The sequence below is a fragment of the Mobula hypostoma genome, chromosome 6 (genome assembly GCF_963921235.1).
Source record: "Mobula hypostoma chromosome 6, sMobHyp1.1, whole genome shotgun sequence".
Classification (NCBI taxonomy): Eukaryota; Metazoa; Chordata; class Chondrichthyes; order Myliobatiformes; family Myliobatidae; genus Mobula; species Mobula hypostoma.
Window position 1 is genome coordinate 140,826,380 of NC_086102.1, and position 17,755 is coordinate 140,844,134.

Genomic DNA, 17,755 nt, shown 5'->3' on the forward strand with positions numbered 1-17,755 from the left:
TGAATGATGCTCTCCTAGAAACAGGTAACCAAAAACGACCCTGAGCCTTTGTACCAGAAGAGTAGGCAAAGCTATCTCAAAACCCAGACCATCAGGTTTCAAATGGAAAAGCTGAAAAGAAAGACAAATCATCAAAGCATTAAGGTTTAAAAAAAAATAAACAAGTTGATGAGCAATGCCCTGTAGGTTTTGTTTAAAGATGAATAAGGAGGAAATGAGATCCTAGTGGTAAATATGGACTATATTAAGAGAGTAGCAAGTCTGCCTTCATAGTCATGGTGTCATAGAAAACTACAGAACAGAAAAAGGACCTTTGGCCCATCTACTCCATGGCGAACTATCATCCTGCCCTATGCCACCAACCTGCACCCAGGCCACAGCCTGCAGTACCCCTCCCATCCGTGTACCTATCCAAATTTCTTTTCGATGTTGAAATCAAACCTGCATCTACCAGTTCGGACATTCATTCACGAGGCCTCTAACTAGAGTATTCAAAATGTTCCACCTTCCTTATCAGCTGTTGTTTTCATAAGTTTTAGTAGGATCATAATCCATGTCAGCAAAGGAAATGTATTAAAATGAAAAAAAAAATCAATTGGGAGCATGTCATGCTCAAGTGATCGAGAATGAACATAGAACATAGAACAGTACAGCACAGTACAGGCCCTTCAGCCCACAATGTTGTGCCGACCCTCAAACCCTGCCTTCCATATAAGCCCCCACCTTAGATTCCTCCATATACCTGTCTAGTAGTCTCTTAAACTTCACAAGTGTATCTGCCTCCACCACTGACTCAGGCAGTGCATTCCACGCACCAACCACTCTCTGAGTAAAAAACCTTCCTCTAATATCCCCCTTGAACTTCCCACCCCTTACCTTAAAGCCATGTCCTCTTGTATTCAGCAGTGGTGCCCTGGGGAAGAGGCGCTGGCTATCCACTCTATCTATTCCTCTTATTATCTTGTACACCTCTATCATGTCTCCTCTCATCCTCCTTCTCTCCAAAGAGTAAAGCCCTAGCTCCCTTAATCTCTGATCATAATGCATACTTTCTAAAACAGGCAGCATCCTGGTAAATCTCCTTTGTACCCTTTCCAATGCTTCCTCATCCTTCCTATAGTGAGGTGACCAGAACTGGACACAGTACTCCAAGTGTGGCCTAACCAGAGTTTTATAGAGCTGCATCACTACATCGCGACTCTTAAACTCTATCCCTCGACTTATGAAAGCTGACACCCCATAAGCTTTCTTAACTACCCTATCCACCCGTGAGGCACCTGTGAAAATACATATTGCTGAAAACAATATTGAGCTTAAACACTAAGTTATAGCAATAACAGGAGTAAAACATATACACTGAAATGAAAAGAGCCTCTGTCTTTAATATAAATTATCTCTTATTTTTTTTTAAATCTACAGTGAAATCAGTCAGGAACTTTAAAAAATTACTGCCCTTTTAAAATTCTCAAATTCCCAGCTATGAGCCGTATATTTGTTTAACTAGTTCAATCACATTCAAATTTAACATTTGAGTGTTCAAATTTCATTCTAGGAACCCAACCACAAAACTCTGACCCAATACTTCCTGTAACACTAAGGAAGTGCTGCACTATCAGCGATGCCATCTTTTATTAACCTCATTTCCCAATTTCTTCTCAGACATAAAACTCCATGGCACTAATCAAGTAAGAATAGCATTAACTTCAGATGTTATGGTCAATTAACCTAATTAAAATGGATTACCAGGTCAAAAATCACACTCTTATTTGTGGGAAGGTGCTGCAGACAAATGGGTTCAGAATTCTTGACATTATATGTACATCAGATGCAAAAACATGAAACATTTGCAGTTAACTCTGTATAAGAATGGAATATCTCATTTGCTTCCTAAAGGGTTTTCAGCTATCCTGCGAAATGCATTATCTGAATGCATGCTCTCCTGAAATAGTGGAAAAAATTAACTAGACTAAAGGGGAAAAAAATTAGATGATACCTCTTCAAAAGTGTGTCTTAAACACCGGTGCAAATAATGCTTAATTTCTGTAAGCAACCTCAATAATCTACAAATGGCATCCTTTCTATTAAGATATTGGTATGCTTAAAAATGTATTGAGGTTAAAAAGGCACAATACATTGTGAATGACATCTCATGATCTAGTCCACTGGGAAGCCTTGTGACAGGATAAGATAGCTCCAAAAGGCTTTAACGTGTTTTCAGGTAAAATAGATATTTTTCTTGGTCTATACAAGAATGCCCATAATAGGCACATTGCTGGAGCACACTCACACACTGGGTAATTTAAAAAGATCCCTTTCAATTGACTAAATTAATTTGAACACAACAGCGGAGTGCACATAAAGCAGAATTACCTGGGCAGATGTTCAGCAACACACACACAAAATGCTGGGATAACTTGACAGCTCAGGCAGCATCTATAAAGGGAAATAACTAGTTATGTTTCAGGCCAAAACCTTTCAGAAGGACTTCAAATTCCTGATGAAGGGTCTTGGCCCAAAACTGTGACTATTTCTCTGCCTAATCTTCTGAGATCTTCCAGTATTTTGAGAGTGTTGTTCAAGATTTCTAGCACCTGCACAATCTCAAGTCTCTGGACAAATGTTCATTCTGATTTTCAAGTCATGGCAAAAAAAAAATTCTCTCTTCAAAGTACATTCTTCTTATACCAAATATATCATTGAGATTTTCACATATTTTGTGTGGCTTGTAAATCTTTAGAGAGAGGTCATAACTTTTGAAGCTCACCATCCTCAATTACTACTGTTCTCTCTCTACCACCGTGCAGTTCCTTTTAATTTATTAAAACTATCATTACAGATCTGTCCCCTTCGAATGCCACATCTAGTCATTAGATTATATGTAGCTACTTTCCCCTAATGTCACTACAAACCCATTCCCAATAAATCACTGATCACTCAACTTCCCTTACTCAGTACTAGCTAATTTTGTTAACAGTTTCCTCTTCTTGGCTACTCTGCCCTTCTCCAAATCTGCTGCCAGCATCGTCTGAGAAACAAAGAAAACAAATCAGTGAACTTAATCCCTCTGAACTAATAGCAGATCTGTAATTCCCTTGCCTGCAAATTCCTTGTCTTCACAATTATACCCTTTTCCTACTTCTCTCCCAGGAATCCCACCAATCAGATTTCTCCCTCAGTAGTTTGTGTAGCAACAAGTGACACTCCCCATGAATGCAACAGGAATAATCCAGTCCTCATTTTTCTCCACAGCCTCTGACACAGCTGACCAAACTAATTTCCTCCAGCGCTTCCGTTGTGCTCCCCAACTGCCCTTATTTGTTTCACTCACTCTGATATCCCTCAAGCATCTAGCCACAATGCACTACCCACTGCTATCACTGCATCCTACCTCACAGTTATTTACAGGTGTACACGGATAACCAACTGCCTTCTCTTTCAGTCTCTTCTACAATTTTTAAATTTGTTTAAACAGCTTAAATTCGCTCGAACTGGTTCCTGGACAGTTCCAAGTTATTTTCTTTGGCAGCAGCAGTTTGCTCCATTTCTTAACAGCCAAATCCAAATCCATAACAAATATCAGCAGTTAATCCAGGTCAATTTTAACCTAAGTGTCAAAAATGAACTTAACATAATCACTCAGACCACCTGCTTCTGCCTCCATTACATCTCTTGACATCGTACCCGGTCAGACCCTCCACTGTTACATCAGGATAGCCCATCCATCTTCGTTATACACCGATTCAGTTGAAGGTACGGATGCCAAGTGAAATTTGGGGATGATCAAGAGACCAGAATTGGAGGAGCGACAGATAAGAAGGGGTAAGTATAGCAAGAATCATAAAAACTGTACATGTTAAGACACCTAAAAACAGAAAGTTGGAAATACTTAGTTGGTTAGGATGCATCTACAAGCAGAGGAACAAAAGTTAATAATATCATGTCGAAAACCCTTTTAATAATGGGAAAGGGAGAAATAGGTTTGTTAAGCTATAACAATAGTGAGGGAGAGAGTAGGGCAGATCTGGGGTGACCACAGGGATCAGCTGTTAATCAGTATGCTGTAAATATAACACAGTATTTGTCTAACGATGAGACTTTCCACACTGGTGCCTCTCAAACACCTTTGATTTTCTTGAACCATGACCTCTTCACTGCTGATATTGAAGCTCCCAACCACATTTCGTCCAGCTCCTGCAGGACAAAAGGAAAAGATGGAGTTTCTCAAATCATCATTTTCCACCCATCAGGGTCTGCATTCACAGTATCATTTTTCTCAATTTCTTCGACCACCAGGCATATCTTCCCCCTTCCTCCCTTTTCAGAATTTTCCAACGACTCCCTGGCCCTCTGACCGTCCCCACCAACCAACCCCCTTCTTTCATCACTTGCTCTGTTGCCTGCCACTTTAATTGTCCATCCCACCCCAACTATGGCCCTTGTGTGCATTCACTGTTGCTTCCTCTATGGTTACGATAAGGTCTAAATCAGGCTTGAGAAACATTACGTCTTTCAGCTGAGCATAATGCAGCCTTCAGGACATTGTATTCTGCAGCTTCAAGTGATATTATTCCCTGTCCATTTATGTTATTGGCTCAGCTTGTTTGTTTTCATGCCCATCCTTTTCTTCAGGGACTGGAGCATATTCCCTGCCTCACCTGCTAAGCATCTCATCCCTCACTGCATTTTGCAAATCCTACTTGATTTTGTCTATGTTCCGTCTCACAGAAACAGATAATCTTATTTACAGTTCATCCCCATGGTCACCCCTGCTATTCTCTATTAGAGACATTGCTTAACAACTTCTTCCCAACCTAGACTGCTGAGTACTCAGCAGTTTCATTGCTTTCTTCTGTGCAAGTATATGAAGGCTATGGAAAACAAGGATGAGAGATTTTTTTTAAAAAAAGAGACAGAGCTTAACTGGATGCTAATACACATTAGCAAATGGGTTAGGTGACTGGTAGGCCTAATGGATGAAGAAAATGGTACAAATTAGGAAATGAAACAACCCTCTGAACCCATCATGTCTGCATTGATCATCAGACACTCATTTACACTTATCCTACACTAATCCCACTTCACTCTCCACTGGATTCTGCCAGTCACTTACACACAAGGGGCAATTTACAGCGGCCAATTAACTGACAAGGTTTTAGGACGTGAGGGCAAACCCACGTAGTCAAAAGGGAGGACATCCAACTTCTACAAAGACAGCAATAGAGATCAGAATTGAATTCAGGTCACTACAGCAGTGAGGCAGAAACACCATCAGCTGCACCACTGTGCTTTGCGGGAGAAGTTTATGGTGGGTAGAACAACAGGAGAACAGTCAAGAATAAAAGGTGACAGAAGAACATTGTCGAAGTTTAAAATAGGATCGAGATCAAATGGGAAAGTAGGTCATACAATGGTAGAATCTAAAACAAGAGGACATGTATTTATGGTGAGAAGGAAAGATTTAAAAGGGGCCTTTCTTTCCTCCACACAGAGGCTGGCAGGTGCATGGAACGGACTGCTAGAGAAAACGTAGAGGCAGGTATAATTACAATATTTAAAAGACATTGCAAAAAGTACAGAAGTAGAAAAGTTATATGACTAGCTTAGTCAGCATGCTGAGCAGGGACAAAAGGCCTCTATATTGCTGAAAGTTTCAGCAGACGAGTAGAGGTTGTAGCAGAATCAAAGATTCCAGAAGACTCCTGCCAGTGTTCGAAAAATGTCACCATCTACCTACCCCCTATCTAATCTTTCTTTTATTTAAACCTTTGAGAGCTCAAGACACAGTACCAGCACTTATATTTCAATACTCTTGTGATCTCCAGTATACCAAGAATATAACATGGTGTGCGGTTATAATAGAACAGAAATTATACATAAGCTAGTGTTTAGGCCAAAAGAAAGAGGACTGTTATTGCCATGTTGAAAATGATTTCAGGTCCATGCATCTTCTTGAAAATATGTAGCTGAACCTCCAAGATGAACAATTCAACTAAATGAAGAATAAACTACTGGCTTCTATTGACAGTCAAAAGAATCAATACTTCCAAAGAGAAATTGAAGCCAAGGAACTTTAAATCACAGACCACAATGCTTTACTCCCAGTCATATTTCCAACTGCTCCCAAAGCAGACATAAAACTGCAGGAATTTGAAACTAGTAATCAAAAAATGAGCCAAAATATCAAATGAGAGATAATTTAATTTAATACTAGAATAGATGTTTGAGAATGCACACGTGGTAACTTCTCATAACACTTTCTGGGGAAAAATGAAGTGAGGAACTATTTATTTATTTAATGCTAATTCTCAACGTTCAATTGACTGTTTGACAGGGCTCTGTTCCAGAAGATACTTTGCAAGCAAAATCATTCAAGTGACTCATCATCAGTTCCCAGTGCAGACAGTTCAACAATATAGTTGCAAATGTAAATGTTTACTGACAGCGTTCATCACTCAAAACACATACAATGTTGTGAATAACCTTGAAGGTTAGCTTAAACAGAATTTCACTGGAATTTTCTGAACACTGTTTCAAGTGTGCAAATGAGTAATGGTGTGTGAATGCACTGTGTATTTATTATTGATCTAACAAATATATCATTCTGCAAAATTGAAAGAGAAGTCCTATAATTTCTCTCCCTCATGCAGCACACACAAACTGCTCCACAGCCATTAAAAATGTCCTTTCACTAATTCACCTTGCAAAGACAAGCACGGCAATCCAGAACAAAGGAACAGCAAGTCTTTCAGAATCATAATATATTGCTGGATTAAATACCTAACAGCATCATAATTCAACAATTCTAATGGGCCATTTTCTGCAAGAACATGCTAATGCAGATAAAGAATACCATATATTTCACCAGCGGCTATGCTGAGAAACCTTTTGAAACATCAGTACAACCTACAAAGAATTTAATAACTGTTTTAATGGACATTATATACAAGGAAAGTTTAGGGGAAGGAGTGGGTGTGAAAACAAGCCCTGCATGGGCCACTTTTCCGAGTCAGAGCTCATTAAGTTTACATGATGCAATCCTGGAATAATTCCTGCAGTCACAAACATTACCAATTCCAAAGTGAGGATGCCTCAGCCGGACAACATCCAATGAGGGAGGTTAGAATGACAGCAGCTCAAAACTAAATGGATCAGCAACAACCCCCACAAAAGGAACAGCCAGGATCAAGCCTTAAAACATAGTGGGATTGAGCTAGAAGCTGCAATGTGCTCCATCTCTCCATAAGCACTCTTCAGGATTTGCGTGCCACTTTTCCCATCCGGAGTGTCTTAGCATGCAACAATCCTGGTGATAATACTCATTTGGAGGTGAAATCCATCAAATCCAAATCTCTCCTGTTGCCACTGTGTACAGAAGGGTGGAAAGTGATCATTCCAACTTGGCAGAAGGAGAAATATACAACATCAATATTGTGGTAGTGGGAATAAGAAGCCCCTTCTCCACTATTTTCACCACAAATCTTTTGGAAGGCAGCTGTAACTTGAAAAATACTACCACTTTTTATCCATCATACCTATTAGTCATCTAATAAAATATGAAACCATAAATACTTTGAAAGCAGCATGCTCCCTCTTCATTAAAGCTCAAATACTCATGACCAGTCAGAATACACCAGAGCACCAATGGACAACTCTGAAACGCAGGCAGAATACCATCTGGTACAATTAATTCAAAATTAACTTCACTTAAGTTATGGAAAGAATTGGAATTTAAAATTACAATTTTAATTCTAGTCGAATTAATTAACCATCACAACATATTGACCCTGTTTTCTTTATAATATACTCTATTGACCCTGTTTTCTTTATAATTTTTTAGTACCCACTTCTTGCCTCTTACAGCATTTGGCCACACAAAGTTAGGAAAGCTGAACAGATCAACTCTTCTCATATGTTGCCTATTAACGATAAAGCAGTGCAAAAAGGAAGCACCACAGCTTTAGTACGCCATGCAATTCATATTATCTGTTCTGATAATTGAAGAAGTTTAAATGTCAAACACTGGGATCCATTTCCGAAGCAACCTTATTATAGGCAGTACTAGCTTTAACAAGTAATTGCAAAGAAATTGCTTAATGGGCATTGTAATTTTAGGGATTACATCCAACATTTTTATTATTCAATGCAGTAAAATTCAATATTCACAAAAGGAAGCAGGAAAATAATCGTCTCTTATTTCAAAAGATTTACACATTCAACAGTGCATGAAGTAATCAGTATTGGGTCACTACATAAAACATCAAACACATTTTTCCCCAATCTTTTTCTAATTTATACTTCGGAAAGCCTAATGAATAGGAATATCATACAATATCGTGGTTACGTTTATTTTTATGTTGAGTAGAGCCAAGGAGACTTGTACTTCATATGGAGCAGATTATAATTTACATAAACAGCTGTGCACTGAAGACAATTTCTTTCTGGTGTGGCACTAAGTTGTTGCACTAAGTAGAAAAAAAACTTGAGAAATCGTAACATTTTTCTCCACGTTAACTTTCTTTCCCTCCTTCTCACTTTGAAGTAATCAACAATTACTGTTAGTTTCACAAACACTGAAAACCCTCACAATACCATGATTTGTTTAAGAATCTCAACAATGACCAGCAATTTTCAACTAAAATCAGAGTCCATTCAGGTCCACAAAATGAATACATGACTGATCAATTCCAGATAATTTTTCCTTCCTAACCCAAAGCCAACTGCCACATCCCCACTACCATTCAGGCTGAGGTCCATCAATTCAGAGTCTGGGCACATTGCCCAAAAAAGCCTTCTTTGTCTATATAGCTTAGTTAAACAAAATACAGCAATACTATACTCAGAATATTCTCTTCAATATCATCCACTATGCTTTAAATTATGTCATAATTATGCAAAATGGAATTATTTTGTATTTTAAAATGTTTGTACTCCATAAAATGTTTCACAAAGTTAATTTGTGGGTAATTCTCAGCTTTTATAATTGAAAAAAAAAATTAGGAGGAAGAAAGCAAGCAAAAGGTCAAGTTTGGAGTGTGCATGAAAATGAATGAGACAATAGTGAGGACACCCGAATTGCAAAGCTGAAACCAAGTGAAGCATCTTAGGTAGAGACAGTAGAAAGATACATTTTAACGTGACCAGCAGTGTTTACACAGGATAAATAATGTATTGGTGAAGATTAGAATACAGCATATTTTCCCACCATGCAATGTGATAGTAGATGAACATAATACTTCCTATGGGACTTTATTGCTGCAGATCAATTGCGATATTGGACGTATGGATGTCGTGCAACAGACAGGGAAGCTGAAGCAAATATAAAGATTAAAGCAAACCCAATAAGCAAACTATAGACAGAAAGGGAGGAAGATCTGACTGGCTAAACTGCAATTTTTTTAAATGGAAAAAGCCTGGCAGGTAATGGAGAAGAACTCAGGGCACGGATAAGCACATGGGATTATGGCATCATAACTATTCTGAGACCATGGCTGAAGGATGAGCAAGACTGGCAGCTCAATGCTCCAGGCGTTATAAAGGTGAAGGGAAGGAAGGAGGGGGAGTTGCAATATTCATTAAGGTGAACATTACAGTGGTACTTGGAGAGAGTATTCTCAGAAAAAACATCAAGTGAGGCTATATTGTGGATGGAATGCAAAAGTAAGAAGGGAAGACAAAAAAGTCTTTAGAATGATACATAAACCTAATATGTAATATTCTTTTACTGGATTGAGAATGAACTGGGAAAGCAAACAGATGACAGGTAGAACATAGATCAAGAATATCAAAATATTGCAGATGCTGAAAATCAAAATTAAAAACAGTAAATACTGGAAATGGGCAGGAGATTAGCCATCATCTGCAGAGAGAGACAAAATTAAAGTTTAATATCAATGATTTTTCATCAGAACTGAGAAAAGATAAAAGTTAAGATATTTAATTTATTTTGGCATGCAGAAAAATGGTAAAGTCATGAGCCTGAAGGTTAACTCTCTCCATAGATGCAGCCTGATCTGTTGAATATTTCCAGCATTCTATTGTTTTGTTAGATGCCATATCTGCTGGCTGTCAGCCCCATTGACAAAAGCTGGGGCGGGGGGGAGGGGGAAATCACGTAGTAGGTTAGAGAATGACCACACAATATTTTGTGACCTTATTTAACTCAGCATGCCTGCACTTAAAGTCAGACCCACATGAATAATAGTCAAAAGAAATATCTTTTTAATTTAGAGACACAGCATGGCCCAATTCACCTGCGCTGCCCAATTATACCCATGTGACCAATTAACCGACGTCTCTGAAATGTGGGAGGAAACACGCAGACATGGGGAAAACACACAAACTCCTTACAGACAACGCGGAAATTGAACCTGGGTGTCTGGTACCATAATAGTACTACACTAGCTGCTACGCCACCATGCCCTCAGAAACTGTAAATGCATTCAGCGCTTGGCAGCAGAGGTTCCCCGAGATCAACAAGGAAGTCACACTGCTGCAAAGTGTAGGGTCTGCCCCATTATTTAAACTACATCCCTCCACCCACATCGGATTTGCAATAACGTCACAGCTGGGTCAGTACAACAATATGTTCTGTGATACTTCATGTACGATGGAACAATGGTATCATAGAATACCTACTCGTTTACAAAATCCTTGCTATAAAGTAAGACTTTTTCCATATATGAGAGCTTCCTTTTTATTTTTCTTAGGTACTCAGAATCCTAAAATGAAGCATTGCTCAGTCCTTTCATGTTGCAATGTGCCCTTGACTACTTCTGCATTTGTGGAAAGTATCTTGGGGAAAGACAGTGAGCTGCATAAACTCTTTTTACATCAAACCTCGTTATGACATAAAATTGTAACCGAGGTGGTGACAAGAAAGCTCCTTAAACATTCATGGCCCTCACCCTGGCTCAAACTAAAGAGATGAAAAACACATTTGTGCTAATTTTAATACTATAACAAACATAGTCATTATGGATTAACTTACCAACTAATTAACTTTTTCATATTTTAATCCATCTACCGCTAATAAATATAATGCCTCAGGAGCTCCCCTCATCAGAAATACAACTGCAGGTTGCTCGTGAAATTTAACCATCTGGAACTATAAAGAACAGTATGCTATCTATAAAATGCTGAGTATCTTAAAAAAATGCTTTTAGGAAAATACAAGAAATTCATGTTACAGACAAATTATGCAAGCTCTCTCTTATATAACTGAGAGTGGAGGATTACCTCCTATCAGTGGCATTTCCCATTCATTTTCATTCCTGTGAATACGCACTGAAACATAGTCACTAATACTTCAGCTCTATTACCAAAGAAACTATATTTTTAATTTCAAAATACTCAAAATTCAAACTGATGAAATCTAAACCCACCCACCCCCACCACCTTCCCAGTATAATGCAGCCATTTCCTTATAAAAAATGCGCATCTTAATTGAAAATGAAACATTTACTCTGTAATTTGGGCCACTTGAGATTTTCTATATTACTTTGTCCAACATAAATGTGTTCCCACACACCCTCCCCAAATGATTAAATTAAAAATACAGACACGTTATAACAATTTCCTGAAGTACTTAGCATCATTTGCACATGAAACTGTGGTAATTTATTCCTAGTGCACAGTTTCCATTAAAACACAAGGCTTATATTTTTGAATCATAGAGGAAATACCTCACTAGTGAAATATGCATGTCCAGAGCCAATTGAGTTCAACAGAAAGGCTTACTATGTAAACCTGACATAACTGTGTGAGCATGCAGTCTATTTCCATCACATTCATTACACATTATAATATCCCCTACAAAAGCAACTAAAAGATAAATACACGATCCTTAGGAAGACTGACTTACTTACTACCAATCAACTATAACTATTTTGAAGTCAGATATTAGGTGTAATTAATGCACTTTGAACATACTGAGGTCCAGAAATTATTTTACTGTTGGTGGTGAAGCAATGCTTATACTCCCCACTGACTTAGCAGGAAATTATCCACACAGATTTGGGCATCTCTGTGGCAATTACTTAGCATTTCTCACAATGGTGTCATCAAGCACCGCTTTAAGGGAACCTTTGACACCCAGCAAATACGAAATTATCCAGGAGGTTAAAGTATTCTCACAGACAACAAACCAGGAAGTATAATGTATTCGATTAGGGAATTACAATCCATGTAAAATGTATATTATTAAAGAGTACCTAAGTTGCAGTTACTGATTAATATAGCATTAAATATGGCTCCAGGACAGCTTCTTCCACCAGGCCATCAGACTGATTAATTCATGCTGATATAACTGTATTTCTATGTTATATTGACTGTCCTGTTGCACACACTATTTATTACAAATTACTATAAATTGCACTTTGCACATTTAGGTAGAGACGTAACAAAGATTTTACGCCTCATGTATATTAAGAATGTAAGTAATAGTCAATTCAATTCAAGTTTATTTCCAAACTCAACAAATTCAAGCTATTTTACATTAACATCCACACTTCTGGACAATTTGCTAGATACAAAATCCAGAAAGCACATACAACCAAGCTCAAGGACAGTGTCTATCCCATTCTTATAAGCCTATTTAACAATTCCCCAGTATGATAAAATGAAGTCTTGATCTCACAATCTACCTTGTTATGACCTTGCACCTTGCTATCTACCTGTACTGCATTTTCTCGGTAACCACAACTTTTTATCTGCCCCCTCTTATGAGGGATGATTAATAAGCTCGTGGCCGAAGGTAGAAGAAGTCAATTTTAGAAAACCTAGCTTATTTATTTCTCAACATAGTCCCCTCCTACATTTACACACCTAGTCCAGCGGTCGTGGAGCATATGGATCTTGGACCTCCAGAAAGTGCCCACAGCGGGGGGGGGGGGGGTGATTGATAAGGAGATGAATTATACAGCTCTTCTTACATGAACTTGCAGTTCAACTCTGAGTGATTATGCAGAAAGTTTGAAGTTAATAACTCATCAGTTAATAACACATCTGGGGTGATTGATAAGTTTGTGGCCTAATGTAGAGGGAGAAGAGTTAATAACTTCAAAACTTTCTGCATGATCACTCTAAGAGCTGACCTGCAAGTTCATGTAACGAGAGCTTCTCCTTCTACCTTAGGCCACGAACTTATCAATTACCCATCTGTGGACACTTTCTGGAGGTCCAAGATCCATATGTTCCACAACCGCTGGACTAAGTGTGCAAATGTAGGACAGGACTATGTTGAAAAATAAATGTGTTAGATGTTCTAAAATTGACGCCTTCTACCTTAGGCCACGAACTTATCAATCACCCTCATATTGTTTTACTTTGGACCATCTTAATGTACCATATAAAAGGTACAGGGACAGGTAATACCCTGCACTAGTTTCTTTAATGAAATTTTTAACTGCATGTACTTACTTCAGAAATTGCAATCAGTTTTAGTGTTATCATCGCCAAATCTGACAGCTATTTCATTATTAAAACTGCAAAATCCAAAATCATTTTTTAATTTTAATTTCAAGACCATGGTATGCCTTGTATTTTTATTTAAGCAATATTATAAATTAAAATAATAGGGTTCAAGGCACACGTCAAAATTTACAATGAGCCTTGTCGTTTATTGCAAACATGACATTAGGATTTGTCAGCTTTTGTTCAGATGCCAGGCACTTTTGCTTCCAAATTTACACTTCAAATATTCACTTCAGTGACCTGGGAATAAAACCTTAGACTACACATGAACCCAGGGAATGCTACACTGTCAGAGCTGTCATGAAGAACAGCAGAATTATCCCTGGTGTTTTTACCTTTTATTTACCTTTTAATCAACATCACTTAAGAAAAAAATCTTTTGGACATTGTTGTGAATCTTGCTCTGCATAAACTATTGCAGGGTTTTCTACATAACAGGTGTGACCAGACTTTGAAGAGCACATCATAGGCTCTAACACACTTTGGAGCATCTTGGAATAGTGAGAGATGCAAGTTTTGATTCTGTCATATGACTGTTACTTTATGATGACATGGAGCAAATGGTAGCACCAAACTGAACAATTTTCTCAGGAATCCAGCAAGAAACCATTCAATGAGATTTACAAGAAGATGCAAGACACACAAAATGCTGGAGGAACTCAGCAGGCCTGGTAGCATCTATGGAAAAAGAGTACAGTCGATGTTTCAGGCTTAGACCTTTCATCAGGGGAGGTGTTGTTTCCTGCTTGGAATTGCTGCCTGCCGCACCTTCACCAATGCCCTCAGGTCATCAGCCGAGGACCACCACTCACTGATGCTTCACTCCCTTAGCCTTGGTATACCTCCTGGTGGCGGACCAGTGACAGGGACATCTTCCTGCCACCCCCTGCAGCTTCCTACAGGGTTAGTTGGTTCCTCTAATTTCTGGCCTTCCTCCTCAGCCACAGCCAAAAGCTGTCCTTTTCTGCGCAGAAACAGCAGCTGCTGAATTCAACCATTCATCTTGAATTACTCCCTTAAATCTTTCTAATGATTGAATGTTCTTCCGTAAACCACTTCTTTGACTAAGCTTTTGTTAGTGCTACATGTTCCAGTTCTTGTACTTCACCCCAAATTTTCAGGGAGAAAGCTGGATTCGATACGACAAAGCTACCTTTTCATCGTTCATTGATCACCACAAAATCTCCAGCACCCCAGCAAATGCTTTTACTGCCACACATAAAACATTTTCACTTTTCAAAGTGCACTCATGGTGATATTTCAAAAAATATGTGACTACTTGGCCAAGTTACTTTCCTTGATGTGAATAATTAAAACAACTTCCCAGACCACATTAAATCTGCACTTCAGAAAACTTTGAGGAAAAGGTTATCCAATGGCATAACTTTCATTGGCAAATGTCTACAATTTTATCTCTGTCATTTGCTACAGTAGCTCCTAATTAAGTTCTTAGAGAAGGCAGCTGTAGACTCCAACAAAGATAACCTCTTGTCTTTAACAAAGTACTTAGACTGGTGACTACTCTGGGTTTTTTAAAATATTCTTATCCCACATATCCCCGTACTCAGATACAGTTTGGTTATATTTTATGAAGGACAGCAATGAAAATTTACCCACTTCTTAAAACTCATTTCAGTTTCTCTATATTAATAAAGCCATTAGGACAATTAGGAACACTGAATGTTAGATATTTCTTCAGTGTTAATTAGGTTTAGAAATGGCACTGTAAGCAAACCAGTAAGTGTCCATCCCGCCCCCGCCCCCCTGTATTTGTAAAACACCAAGAAAAGATCTGCACAATATGAGCAAAGAACAAAGGAAGGAGGTAATTCTGGAAAAAGCTGCAATAACGAGATACTGGACCCTCAAAAAAGGAAACAACTGAAATAACAGGAATCACTAATATCCATTCAAGGCATTTTGAAGCCAAGTACTTTTGAATTCTGTCTCTATCCTGGGAGACACATTATCCACTGACACCTTCTACAAACCAATTCCCACAGCTATCTTGATTATATACCTTCACTTGCAAGGATGCTATTGCTTTCTCTCAGTTCGTCTATCTCCACTGTATATGTTCTCATAATGAGATTTTCTATCACAGGACACAAGATGTCCATATTATATTTTTCAAAATTAGAGCCCCCCCCCACTGCTATCATTGTGCTCTCACTCCCATCTTTCTCCTTTTCCTGCATGTCAGCCTTCACTCCATCCCGCCCCTCCCCAAACATAACAGGGATAGAGTTCCTCTTGTCTTCTCCTGCCACCTCCCCTTCTCCCTCCATTTTCTGTGACTGCTTTGTCCTCTCATACATCACCACCAATTACCCCCAAGGCATTTATCCCTGCAAATGCACTGTGTTACACCTGCCCTCACATCTGCTCCCTTTGCAACATTCTGGGCTCTAAACAGTAATTCAAGGTGAGACACTACTCTTTCACACATGATGGTATCATTTATTATATCTGGAGCTTTTAGTGCAGCCTCATACACATCTGAGAGACCCAGCATAGATTGGGGAATCACATTCTTGAGTGCAGGAACAGTGGCCAGTCATTTTAATTGCACTTCCCATTGCCATGCTGACATATCTGTCAGCCTCCTCTACTGCCAAACTGAACTAGACACAGATTAGAGGACCAGCACCTCCTAATCTACATTGGCAGTCTCCAACCTGGTAGCATGAACATCGAATATCAATTTCTCTAAGTTCCAGTAAATACTCCCCATGTCTCCTATTTGTTTTCCCTCATCCTACAGGCCCCATCACCCCTTCTCTTTTCCCTCCCCATTCTCGTGATCTGTGCCACACATTCCTCCCTCCAGCTCCTCCTCCACCTCCTTCCTTTTATTCCAGGGCCTACTGCCCTCTCCTACCAGATTTGATCCTTCTTCAGCCCTTTACCTCTTCTACCTGTCATTTCCCAGCTTCTAACATCATTTCCATTCACTCTCTTCCCCCATCTACCTCCCTACCTTCACCCTCTCACCTGGGTTCACCCATCACCCATCAAATCTTGCTCCACTGTCCACCCTTTTGTACCAGCCATCTTCCTCTTTCTTTCCAGTCCTCATAAAGGGTCTTAACCCAAAATATTGACTCCATTTTCGATCATTGGTGCTGCCTGATCCAAAGAGCCTCCAGCATTTTATGTGCTGCTTCTGAAGTACATTCACTATAATTTAGAAAAACATAATAGTCCATCTGTCCACATTGAAATGTCACAAATAATGATGAGACAGCAGGTTGCTTATACGATAAACGCTGCCCAGTATAGCAAGACAATTCCCCCAATCATCATTATATCGTGTTAATGAATTACACAAAATGCCACAGAAATTCTGTGCTGACTAAGACTCTGATAATGAGTTAGTTAAAAATGATGAAACAATACCTGAGTGATACAATGCGATTGATCTCCTAGGGTATGAAATGCGTGTGGGGCGCAATGTTTGAAGGAGGAATTAGAAGACTAAACAGACTCTTTGAAGACTCAGTTTTGAAATGGATCATGTAAACTGTTCAAAAGACCAATAACACACCAAGGTGGCTACTTTAGTAAGTTTATTTAATTAGTCTAGATAAATCATAAAGGAAGATCAGTATTTATAAATCTACATTACACAACACATGAAGTATTGGGATAATACACTGAAATAATTTGATACAGACTAAGAAGTTGTGCTTGAATATAAAATTCTGCCACTATAACAGGCCAACTGGCAAAGCAATTTTCAATTATACATAAATCAAGATGCACAAGCAAGTGGCACCAGCAGTCCCTGAATCACCTGGAGCTCATCAGCTGCTGAACAGCAGTTCTTTGTACCTATCCAATGACTCAGTCTTTTTTCCTAATTTTAAGTGCAACATTGGATTGTTTGGTGGGGCCAGTGCAGATATTCAGTTTCTAAACAAAAAAAAACTGTAAATGGTACTTGCATCATTTTGAAGAGACAGTGAACCAATGGGAACACTGTAGACTTTTGTCGGATGTTAAAGAAGCACAGCAACAGAGGAGGAAATAACCTTGTCAAATATTAGGCTTCTAATCTGCACGTTGAGATCCCTTATATGCCAATAGCTAATGAGAATATTAATAACCCATTTGTTTTCTTCATCAGTTGAAGGAACACAAATGGAAACCTTGTTTACATTAAAACCACTGTAACACATAAATCATTTGGTTGGGAGCATGGAAGAGCAGGAAAAGAAATTAACATAAAAAATCTTTTGAAAGCATTTCAGTCATAGAGCGGAAATTTTATTGAATACAATTC

General features: G+C 38.7%; 1 protein-coding gene across 6 annotated transcripts in view; it reads right to left on the reverse strand.

The window, feature by feature from the left end:
* The window catches only part of LOC134348443 (microtubule-associated protein 2-like), a 314,301-nt gene that overhangs the window by 205,854 nt on the left and 90,692 nt on the right, over positions 1-17,755 (reverse strand). Inside the window, exon 1 of one of the 6 annotated variants that reach the window (XM_063051837.1) lies at positions 4,122-4,161. The exons of the other annotated variants lie outside the window; for them this stretch is intronic. The gene's annotated coding sequence lies outside the window, so the exon portion shown is untranslated. Of the gene's footprint in view, positions 1-4,121; positions 4,162-17,755 lie in introns of those variants that run through there. 6 annotated transcript variants of the gene reach the window in all.